Source organism: Pelodiscus sinensis, chromosome 3, assembly GCF_049634645.1.
Source record: "Pelodiscus sinensis isolate JC-2024 chromosome 3, ASM4963464v1, whole genome shotgun sequence".
NCBI lineage: Eukaryota > Metazoa > Chordata > Testudines > Trionychidae > Pelodiscus > Pelodiscus sinensis.
Genome location: NC_134713.1, coordinates 52507323 through 52518115, shown reverse-complemented (window position 1 = coordinate 52518115; position 10793 = coordinate 52507323).

Below are 10793 nucleotides of genomic sequence, written 5' to 3'. Positions count from 1 at the left end.
GTCCGCTTGTGTCTTTCAGTGCTCAGCCTGCCTGGGAGACACCCCGCCATTGTGGAGCGTGTTCCCAGTGGAGGCCTAGTTCAAAGGATTCTACCTGCCAGCTGCATGTTGAGCCCCACGTAAACCCAAACTGCACCGCAGGCTGCAAACAAATGGGCCGCAGGCCACATGCAGTCCACGGGCTACGTCTTGAGTAGCCCTGCCTGGCTGTCTGACACAGACCTTGACAGTTCATTAGGTTTAGCCTCCTGCGTAAAGGCAGGGCCAAGTAAACCTAGACTAACTCTGAAAGGCATTTGTCTAACGGAACCTGTTCTTAACAACCTCCAATGCGGATTCCACAACTTCTGTTGGAAGCCTATTTCAGAGCCTAGCTACTAATAAAGTTTTTCTGAATACCTAAGAAGAAAGCTAATGAAGCAGAGACCTGCCAACTGAGATGTCATCAGCATGTGTTTTGTTTTAAACAGCATTTACTCAGGGCATTCTTTCCCCTCTGTTCACCTTCCCTTTTTTCCTTACTCCCTCCCTTTGGTATTCTCTTCACGTCCCTTGTCTCTTTCAGCTAAATTACTTCCCATGGAAACGCCACTCAAAATTTAAAAATAAAAGGAAGTAAACCAAAAACGTACGGTGCTAATATGGAGTTAGCAGTTGCTTGTATGTTATAGCCCTTTGTTCTCTGTTTGTGGCTATGTCCAGACTACAGGCTTTTTGCGCAAGAAGATTTTTTCTGAAGAGATCTTCTGAGAAAACTTCTTGCGCAAGAGCACATCTACATACAAAAGCACATTGACAAAGCGATGCGCTTTTTCGAAAGAGAGTGTCCAGACTGATTGGATGCTTTCTCACATAAAAGGCCACTCGGAACTACTTCACGCTGGGGCTTTAGGTCTCCAGTTGCTTTTGAGTGCTGATGCCGGAGCCCTTGCAGAGACGTGCTTAAAGGGACCTCCATGGACTGCAGTTTCTCTGCTTCTGCTGTGTACTTCTGCTGCGTGCTTGTCTACCTCTTTGAGGGACAGCAAAGCTCTCGCAGTGCCTGCTGTGGTTGCCCTTTTGTTTTTGGACTCCACAGCTTTTTCCTTTGAGCCATGGAGCTGGAGCTGACCCTGGGCATGGAATGGCCCCACATGGCCACGCTACAAATCTTGCCGCACTTAGTGCCAGCTGCCTTACTGGTCCTGCACAAGCTTGACCCCGAGCTTATTCTGGGGACCCTCTCCCTGGCTGCAGCTGCTCCACTCTGGCTACCACACCCCACAGTCGAGAGAAGGTTCTGGAGGTTGGATACCAGTTTGGACTGTGGGACCGGCTGGTCCTGGAGTTTGGACTGTGGGATGACCAGCAGTGGTTCAACAACTTCCGCATGTGGGAGGCCACCTTTCTAGAACTCTGTGCCTGGCTCACCCCTGCTCTCTGAAGATGCGACACCCACCTGGCAGCCTGCCATCCCGTGGAGAAGCAGGTCACAATTGTCCTGGAAGCTGGCCATCCCTGACAGCTACCGGTTGGTGGGAAGTCTACCATTGGGGCCCTCCTCATGGAGGTAAGGCACTCTGGGGCTGCAGTCCCTGCGGGGGCAGGGGAGGAGAAGAGTTTTGCATAAGGTGGCCTGTGAGGGGTTCAGGGTGCGATCACCCCCTCTCCGCCCGAGAGGGGGGGGGGGGTCTGCGGACCCTCTTGCCCTCTCTTGGTCCCTCGTCGACTCCTGGGTCCCTGCTATGGGGCCCACAATTTTGGGTGCGATCACCCCCTCCCGGGAGAAAGGGGGGGGGTCAGCAAACACTACAGTAGTTACCCATCCCTGCGGGGTGGGGCCAAGGCCCCTGGTCTGGGTTTTCCCCCTTGCAGGGTTCCGCCTTGTATCTCTCCCTTTAGGTCCCAGCCCGGGGCCCTGAGCGTCAGGGCTTGCTAATGCCCTGGCGCGGTGGACGGGGGGTCACTTCCTCTGAAACTCGTCCACCCATGAACGCCAGAAGTGTCCTGCCCCGGGCTCCTTCCTCCCTCCTGGCGGCTCTTGGCGATGCCGCCTCCAACCCCAAAACTTATCGCAGCTCGGTCGCTCGGCTCCGGGGTCGTCCAGGGGAAGTCTCCGGGGAGAGCTCCCTTGGCCGGGTCCACCCTCGGCTTGGCCGTTCCTTCCGGGTCTGGCGCGGTGGGGTTCGGCCCTCGTCAGAGAAGGAACTGTCTGACTGCTGGTGGCAATGGCTGTCCCTATGGCCCCGGGGCCAAGGTCTGGCCGCCCGCCGGCCTGGATGGCGCTCGGGGTCCGTCCTCAGGGGGGGCCTGTTCCTATGCTGCAGCGGGGAGGCTCTCCCCTACCGCGTCGGCGGTGGGCCTTTTCAAAGTAGCCCGCCGCGCCGGCCACTGCCCGGGGCCCCGCCCTTTCCTGCAGCGTGCCGGCCTCCGCCCCCACTGCACGCTCGCCGCGCTTCACCCTGCCCCCTCCCCGCAGGGCTTCAAGGGAGGGGCCAACGCTCCCCTGTTGGCACAGGCGCGGCGGCAAGTGGGCCTGCCGGCTCCTCCGGCTTGCGCCAAGGTAACGCCGGGGGGCTTGGGGCTGACCGCCGGTTCCCAGTGGGGGGTGGCTCCGGCCAGCCTCCCCCCGTGGCAGTGACGGCCCGTCACATGGCCCCTTGGGAAAGGGGGGTTGGGGAATATGGGGGGGTGGAGTGGGGATGGGGGAGAAAGCCCCATGCCTGGGGGCTTGTGCTGTCCCACCCTCACATAGCCCGGCTGCTGGGGTGGGGGTGGGCACCTCATAGGGGGTGGCTCCTGGGGTGTTTTGGAGGGGAGCAGAATGGCCGCCTCCCAAGGGCTCGGGCACCCCCTCTCTCTCATTCTCTGTTTTGTGTGTTTCTTTGTCTCCTTGTGCAGGTTGTGAGGGCCATCAACTCTATCCTGCTGCAGAGGGTCATCTGTCTCGGAGACCTGGACATGATTGTGGCTGGATTTGCCGCCCTGGGGTTCCCCAACAGCAGGGGGAGCCATTGATGGGCCCCACATTCCCATCCAAGCACTGGACCATCAAATGGCCCAAAGTATTAACCGAAAGGGCTACTTTTCCTTTGTCCTACAGGCCCTAGTGGACCACCAGGAGCAATTTACCAACATTTTTGTAGGGTGGTCGAGCAGGGCACATGATGCCCGAGTCTTTTGGAGCTCAAGCCTGTACAGAAGCTGGAAGCAGGCACATTCTTCCCCCCGCTGGGACTTTGCAGTCAGGGATGTGCACATGCCACTGTGCATAGTGGGGGATGCAGCATACCTCCTCATGCCATTGTTAATGAAACCATAAACCGGCCACCTGGATCCCAGTAGGGAGCAAATTAATGCCCACTTGAACCAAGCCAGGAGTACGCGTTTGGCCGGATTAAGGTACATTTCCAGTTCCTCCTCACCATCCTCGACATAGAGGAGCACTACATCCCTGAGGTGGTGGCGGCATGTTGCATCCTCCACAATATTGTGGAGAAGAAGAGGGAGGCCTTCCTCTTGGGGCAGGGGGCAGACACTAGCGATGAGGGGTGAGCCTTCCAGCAGCTGTGGACAGCTGCTATCCGCCAAGCCCATCAGGCCAGGGTGTGCATTCCAGGAGGCCCTAAGGGAGAGAATCTCTCAAGCACCCCAGTAACTCTCCCCACACCTCCCCACTAGGGACTTCTGGCTTTCTGCTCTATCCCTTCCCTACCACAACCCCTCCCTTTGCCCCTTCCCTGACCTCCAAATAAACACACCTGTTTGGTTTTACAAAACATGAACTCTGTATTCATGAAACATTGGGAAAAGGTGGGCAGAGAGAAGGGCTCTGAACTGGGAGGGGAGCTCACAACATTGCTAGGGCTGGGGGCATGGGCATCACATGGGTAGGGAGCAGACGTGTGGCATGGGGAGGGAGCAGAGGCATAGCAGGGGGCAGGGAGAGAGGGAATGGGCATAGCAGGGGAAGGGGGGCAGTAGGGTGGAATTATTATAGGATAAAGTGTTCCAAGACAGAGCAGGTCTGCCCCTCATGAAGGAAAGTGAGGACCTGCTCTAAATCTCAGGGGAGTCTTTTCTGACTTCAGTGGGTTTTGGATGACTGCACAATAAAAGTTAAAGCTCAGTTTCTTTAGGAATACGTGTGTCTGCTTTGTCTTGCAGGCTATTACCTTATCAAAATATGGCTTCTACCACTGTAGAAGGTGGGTATGTCTGTGAGACCACTCACCTGAAGATCCCTCCCAAGCATCCAAGGAGACCTGGGAGACGTCTTGGGTCACTGACACCGGCTTCAGGGACTTCCTCCTTGCTCTCCTCCTGCTCCTCCTTCTCCAGTGCAGCCAGCTGGCCCTAGCCCTCCTGCCCCTCCTCTGGGGCTACCTCCAGCTGGACGATAATGGGTCTCAACTTCGGAGTCCATCAGGATGGGTGGGAAAGACTGAAGTAGGGGCAAGTGTGGGGTCCTGCCCCTGAGTGGGAGCTGGCCTCAGTGGCCTGGACATATCCCTGGCGGAGCTCTTTAACTTTACTCCAAACCTGCTGCATGGCCTGGGGTGGGTGTTCGCACTCCGCCAGGGAGGTGACCATCCAGCCATAAATTTCGGTGTTCCACCGCTTGGCTTGGGGATCTTGTAAAGTCTCCTTCTTGTCCTACAGCTCGAGGAGGGACACAATGTCTGGGCCTGTCCAGCCACCTGTGCTTTTTCCTGGAGGCCTCTTCTTGCACAAAAAAACCCTCCTCCTCATCCACACATACCTTTTTGCAAAAGAGCTCTTTCACAAAAAGGCTTCTTCCTCATAGAATGAGGATTACTAATTGCACAAAACCCCTCTGTTCTTTCAATTTACTGTAGAAAAAATGCACTTGCAGTGTGGACATAACTTAGGTTTTGTTGGAAAAATGGCCATTATTCCAACAAAACTCTGTAGTCTGGACATACCCTGTATGTTATAGCTCTTTCCTCAATCCAAATCTTTATCTCTTTGTGTATTTAAATTGTATACTCATTGGGTCAGGGACTAGCTATATATATATTTCCAGACAGCCCAGTGAAATGGATATTGTCCTGCTCTCTATTGGGCTTCTGTAATAAACATAATAATGAACTATGGTTGGATGATTATTATGCACCTTTTAGCAAATTGTCAAAGATAAAAACAAATCATAATCAGGAGTCTTACAATTTGATGGAAAATATCAGAAATAGTTGCAATAGTAATTTAGTTTCTGAAGCTAGATATGTGTATTCAGTAGCAGTTTCCCCTTCTTTCTGCAGCAGTAAATATCAGGAAAATGTGCCACGCAAGAATTATTTATTAAAAAAAAAAAACAGCACATATAGGTAGAGTTCCTGAAGCAATCTCTCTTCAAGTGTAAGAAATTGGGATGCTCTTATTTTCAAGAGGTTAAGGGCCACCATTGGAAAACATGTATGGTGGCCAAATCTTTGATTTCCTACTACCAATTTGCTGTGCTTCTACACTTCTTATATACCCAGTGTTGACAACATCTGTGGGTGACTGAAGGGTGGCTTAAAAATAATCACAGCAGGACTTGAGGAGACTGATTAGCTTTTTGTGTGTGCAAAGCTGCAGGACAAGAGAGAGAACTCACAAGGAGTTGAATGGCTGGCAACTATAACCCCCGCCATCTGGATTTGTGCGATTTATAATATTTATTGTCACTAACTCTGAAAGGAATCTATGAATAGCGCTGACTGCAAGAGGAGATGTGTTGGCTTTTCAACAAAGAGAATCCTGTGTGGAATCCTGGCAAGGATCTCACATCAGTGCTAGCATCTGATTCCAGCTGTCTAGCTATGAATTTTCACTTCATTGTTTTGGCCTTCCACATGAAGCAGCAGCAGCAAAAACAAAAAACAAACAAAAAAAAAACTTCAGTTAAGAATGGAAAACAAGCTGAAAGAAAATGGCAACTAAAATTTATCATTTTGACCAATGATAAGACTGATCAGAGTAACAAGTCTCACAATAATAGTTTTTTCTTAAAGCCCAACATCTGTAGTCATATGATTATTTGCAAATCTCTGCTTTTATTTTTTTCAAAGGAAGTTAGTCCTCATAGTTCAGAGAAAATCATAAAAATGTGACATTTCACTTGAACCTTGAAAGTTGAAAAATAAGATTAACCCAAAATGTATTAATTTTATTTCAGTCTCATTATTTTTAAACTAGGCTCATGATTTTGGAACATTTGGCGTTGGCAGTGCTGAGGATGGTCATGTGGTTAAGGGATTCAGGGGAATTGCGTTGAAAAATTCCTGAAAAAATGAGGAAGAACAGCTTTTGCAGAAGAGTTTTGCGCAAAAAGGTGCTGTGTAGATGATGCCTTTTTGTGCAAAAACCTCTTATGCAAAAACGGTTCCTAATTAGTTATGCAAATGAAGCGTGGCAATATGCTAATCCATGCTTCATTTGCATAGGCGTCTGCGGAAGAAGGAAGCTGTGTAGACGTAGCCTTAATGATTCTTTACATGAATGATCTCCTCACCTGTGACACAGGAACAGTATTCTTCCTTACCACAAATGCTAAGATGAAGACACATTCTGTAGGTTCCAGTACTCAGGTAGTGATACCAATGCTTATTATTTTATTGAGATTAGTTTTTTTTTCTTAAAGTCTCAACTTTGAGTATGAGCTTTCTTTTCACAGCAGATTTCCAGCCCTCATGTTTGCAGAGAAGAGCTAGAAAACATGATTCTAGAAGCTTGAAAGAAGAAAAATAAAAAGAAACCCGTGTTTATTTTTTTAAAATCTCATGATTTTTTAAAGGCTTAGATTAGTGAAATTCCTATGGTGTGGAGATCAGATAATATAGAAATATGGACCAGAGAAAAGCAGATAAATAATATGACAACTTAGTCCAGTAATTACTATGGTGTCCAAATATATTATTTCCCAGCTATAAGTTTCTTTTTAATATTGTTTCTTCTATGGAAATGTTTTGGTTCTATAATCTGTGATTTACTCCATAATTCATGTTATAGCTGCTAACTGTCATCACAGTTTTGTATATATTCAAAACCTACCAATGGAGTTATCCAGACACTTAAACAGACTAGATTAGCTAAAACAAGTTTATTATCTACAAAGAGATAGAGTTTAAGTGAGAATAAGTAAAAAGGCATAAAAACCAGCAATGGTTACAAGAGAAATACAATAGACCTTCAGAATTATGAACTGTCTAATTTACTACAGACCTCATTCAGAACTGCAAGTACATAATCAATAAAAAAAAAGACAAATAGAGTACAGTACTGTGTTAAATGTAAAATACTAAAAAATTAAGAGAAGGATTAAAAAAGATTTGACAAGGTAAGGAAACTGTTTCTGTGCTTGTTTCATGTAAATTAATATTGTTAAAAGCAGCATTTTTCTTCTGCATACTAAAGTTTCTAAGCTGTATTAGGTCACTGTTTGGTTGTAAACTTTTGAAAAAACAACAGTAATGTTTTGTTCACGGTTATGAACATTCGTGAGCTACAAAAAATTTCTATTCCCAAAAAGTTCATAACTCTGAGGTTCTATGATAAAGATAAAATGCTTTCTGTTGCTTATCGTACCAATTATATTAGAGTCAAGCAAAATTTCTTGCCACCTGCTTCCAGCAAGATTACTGATAAACCTCTTTAGGACAGGAGGACCTTTTCCCAGAGTGCAATGGCTGTTTCCTTTGTCTTTTCAGATACAGAGAATGTCATGGACAGAAAGAGAGAGGGGGGTGTCTTGGGGTGTTTGCTTCTTCTTTTTATTGTTTCAGTTCTCTTCTTGAAAAAATATTTCTAGCTGAGAACCACTAGACAAAAAGTCTGGGTGGAAGGATGTTCCCTGCTGGGTTTTACTCACCTGTTTGAGCTTCCTTTATTATGGCTTCCTGCTTGTTGTCTCTGATTACTGCTTAAGTGCAAATTAAGGTACATATTCTTTTGTTTAGGGCAGTCGTGTTTGCTGACTTCATACTGGGCAGGCTTGTAGGGTTTGGAACGTGTTAATAACATCATATAGGGGAATCTTATAACTTCACATATAATGTTATTATACATATTTATCAGGACAATATTGATCAGTGAATTATGGATTTTCAAATGATACCTTACAGGGTATATAAACAGTGTGTAAGACGGAAGTCCAGAGGTGTTGCCTATCATACAATAATGGTATATCTGTAAGTCTGACTGATCCATCGCAAAATAATGAAACAGTTTATATGGCACTAAATTAATAAAGAATTAAAGGAGGCTAATATATTTCATGCCAGTGTAAATGAGGTTATGTAAACTAGATCCTGTCAAACTGGCTTGATAACCAGATATATATTTAATAAGATTATGTGTTTGGTTGATAAAGATAATAATGTTGCTGTAATAGACTTCAGGAAAGCATTTGACTTGGTTCCACATGACATTTTGATTAAAAACAATGAATATGACATCAACAAAGATTAAATGAACTAAAAACTGGATAAGTGACATCTCTCAAAATGTATTTGTAATTGGTGAATTATCATTTGAATAGGTAGGTGTATTTCTAGTGGGACTTTATTGCGTTAAGTCCATGCTTTTTATCAATGATCTAAAAGAAAAATGTGTGCAGAACTTGGATTTGGCTAGACACACATCTCTTTTGTTCCCCAATCCAGTTCCACAAGAATGGAGGATTTACGTAAGATAAATATATTGATATAAAAGCAAACAAAAGATGGAGGATCTGGGAACAGGGTTTGACATTTTGAAATACTGAAAGTAATTTCCCTGCATGTTAGAAAATTTAAAATGCATTTAAAAAGAGAAATGTTATGTACAACTACATGCATTATACATTTATTTATCTCCATATTTCCAGGAAGGAAAGGTAATTGGAAAAGTGGAGGTTGGTGAGGGATAGGGGATGTCTTCCTTTTCCCCTGGAAGAGGAAGGGAAATATAGGTTTTCCTTTAGAGGACACTCAGCAGTGGCATATTTTCTTTCCCTGTTAGGTGACAATGTTGTTCCATCCAGTAGAAGGGAAGGGAAGGAAAGCTGGGAGGGCCAGGCATCAACTCCATCTGCTTTTTCCACTTTAAACTCCTCCAGAGAACAGAGGGAGTTCTATGAAAGTGAAGCTCCTACACTTCAGAAAGAGAGCAAGATGGAAAGCTTCACAGTCCTCCTTTGCTTTAATGCCTGACTGCATGGTTAGTATTAGAAAACATCAATTATTTTTCTAGTAATATTTCAAACTCTAACAGTAAGTGGAACTCTGCCATGTCATTCAAAAGAGATAACATGAATTTATTAGTTATTAGTGCAACATACGGATCTACTTCATGCAAAATGTGTATCAGCATTCACAGGAGATCTATATGTAAGTAAACATCCTTAACACAGCCTCATTCATAAAAAAAAGAAAAGAGGTGAGGAATGGTCTTATGTTAAAAATATTTGATTCAAAATCCTTAACCAGAAATGATGTATTTGGGAGCCTTTTCCTAGAAACACTTGCACAGATGTGTAAGTTTATCCAGGAATATAAGGTTATCCATAGTGTGTTTGAAGCATTCAGACTTAATTTCATAAATTAACTACTGAGCAGACATTGCATGTCAAAGAGTGATATTCTCACCTGGAATATGAATGTTGTATTGAATACACCTGGAGCTGGGGATGTGATCAAGTAGACTTGCACCAGCTTTCACTGAGCTGGTGTGCTAAACATAGTAGTAAGCTGCAGTAGGTCAAGCAATGGTGAGCCAGCCACCCTGAGTAGAAATCTGCTTAGACTCTATGGATATGTACTCAGGGAAGCTAGCCCATGACCTGCCTATGCTACACCACTATTGTTAGTGTGGTTGCTCTATCAGAGCTAGCATTAGTATATCTACTCCATCTGGGAATGACACCTCCAGCTCCAAATGTAGCCACAGCCCTGGAATCGTATAAGGGAGATGACAACACAGTCTTTTGCAGGGAAGTTTTGTTTAATCACATTCAGTTTTTTCCTGCTTGTCTTGGGATGTCCAGAAAAATTAAGTCTCATGAGCCTCAGTACCATAAGGTTGTCATTTTGGGATTTGTTGGTCTACAGGAGGGGTGGGGAACCTAAAGCTTGCCTGGAACTAGCCCCTGAGGCTTAGGGCTCTCCTCAGCATTGGGGAGCCTGTGCTGGCACTCCAGCCACTGCCCGCCCCTCTCCCCCCCCCCTTCACTGTTTCCCCCATGTGGCTGGAGCTCACAAAATCTACTAGCCTGGGCCCGACTAATTTTTCTGTAGGTCTGGTTTTCTTTTTTAGATCTTCTGTGAGGACTTTAAGGTGCAGGCAGTGTCATGCAGGTCTTGACAAGTCAGAAGAACCATTCTAAGTCAGATGGCTCTTGAGCTTGCTGTGAAAAACATCCTCTTCATCATCTCATTCTTCCCTATTAGTCATGAAAACTTGTGAGTCAAAGAAGAACCAAAAGTTGCAATAAATAAATATAAAGGGCTTTAAAAAATGTAAAATCAGACACGAGGGTATGTCTAGACTACATGGCTGATCATCGGCACAGCGTGGCAGCCATTTTTATTTTTATGAAGCAGGGTTTATTTAAATCCCCGCTTCTTTGACTATGCAGAGTAAATTATTTTACATGGCTCCGTTGACGGAGCCATGTAGTCTAGATGTACCCAAGGAGCAACAGAACATCCCTCCATATGGATCTTGTGTTTTTTTCATATTGCCTCTTATTGATAAAATAAGTTTATGGTTCAATTGAACCTTCATAGGTGAAAGTAAATGAGTAAAATTCTCCAAGTGAAAAATGAATCTTA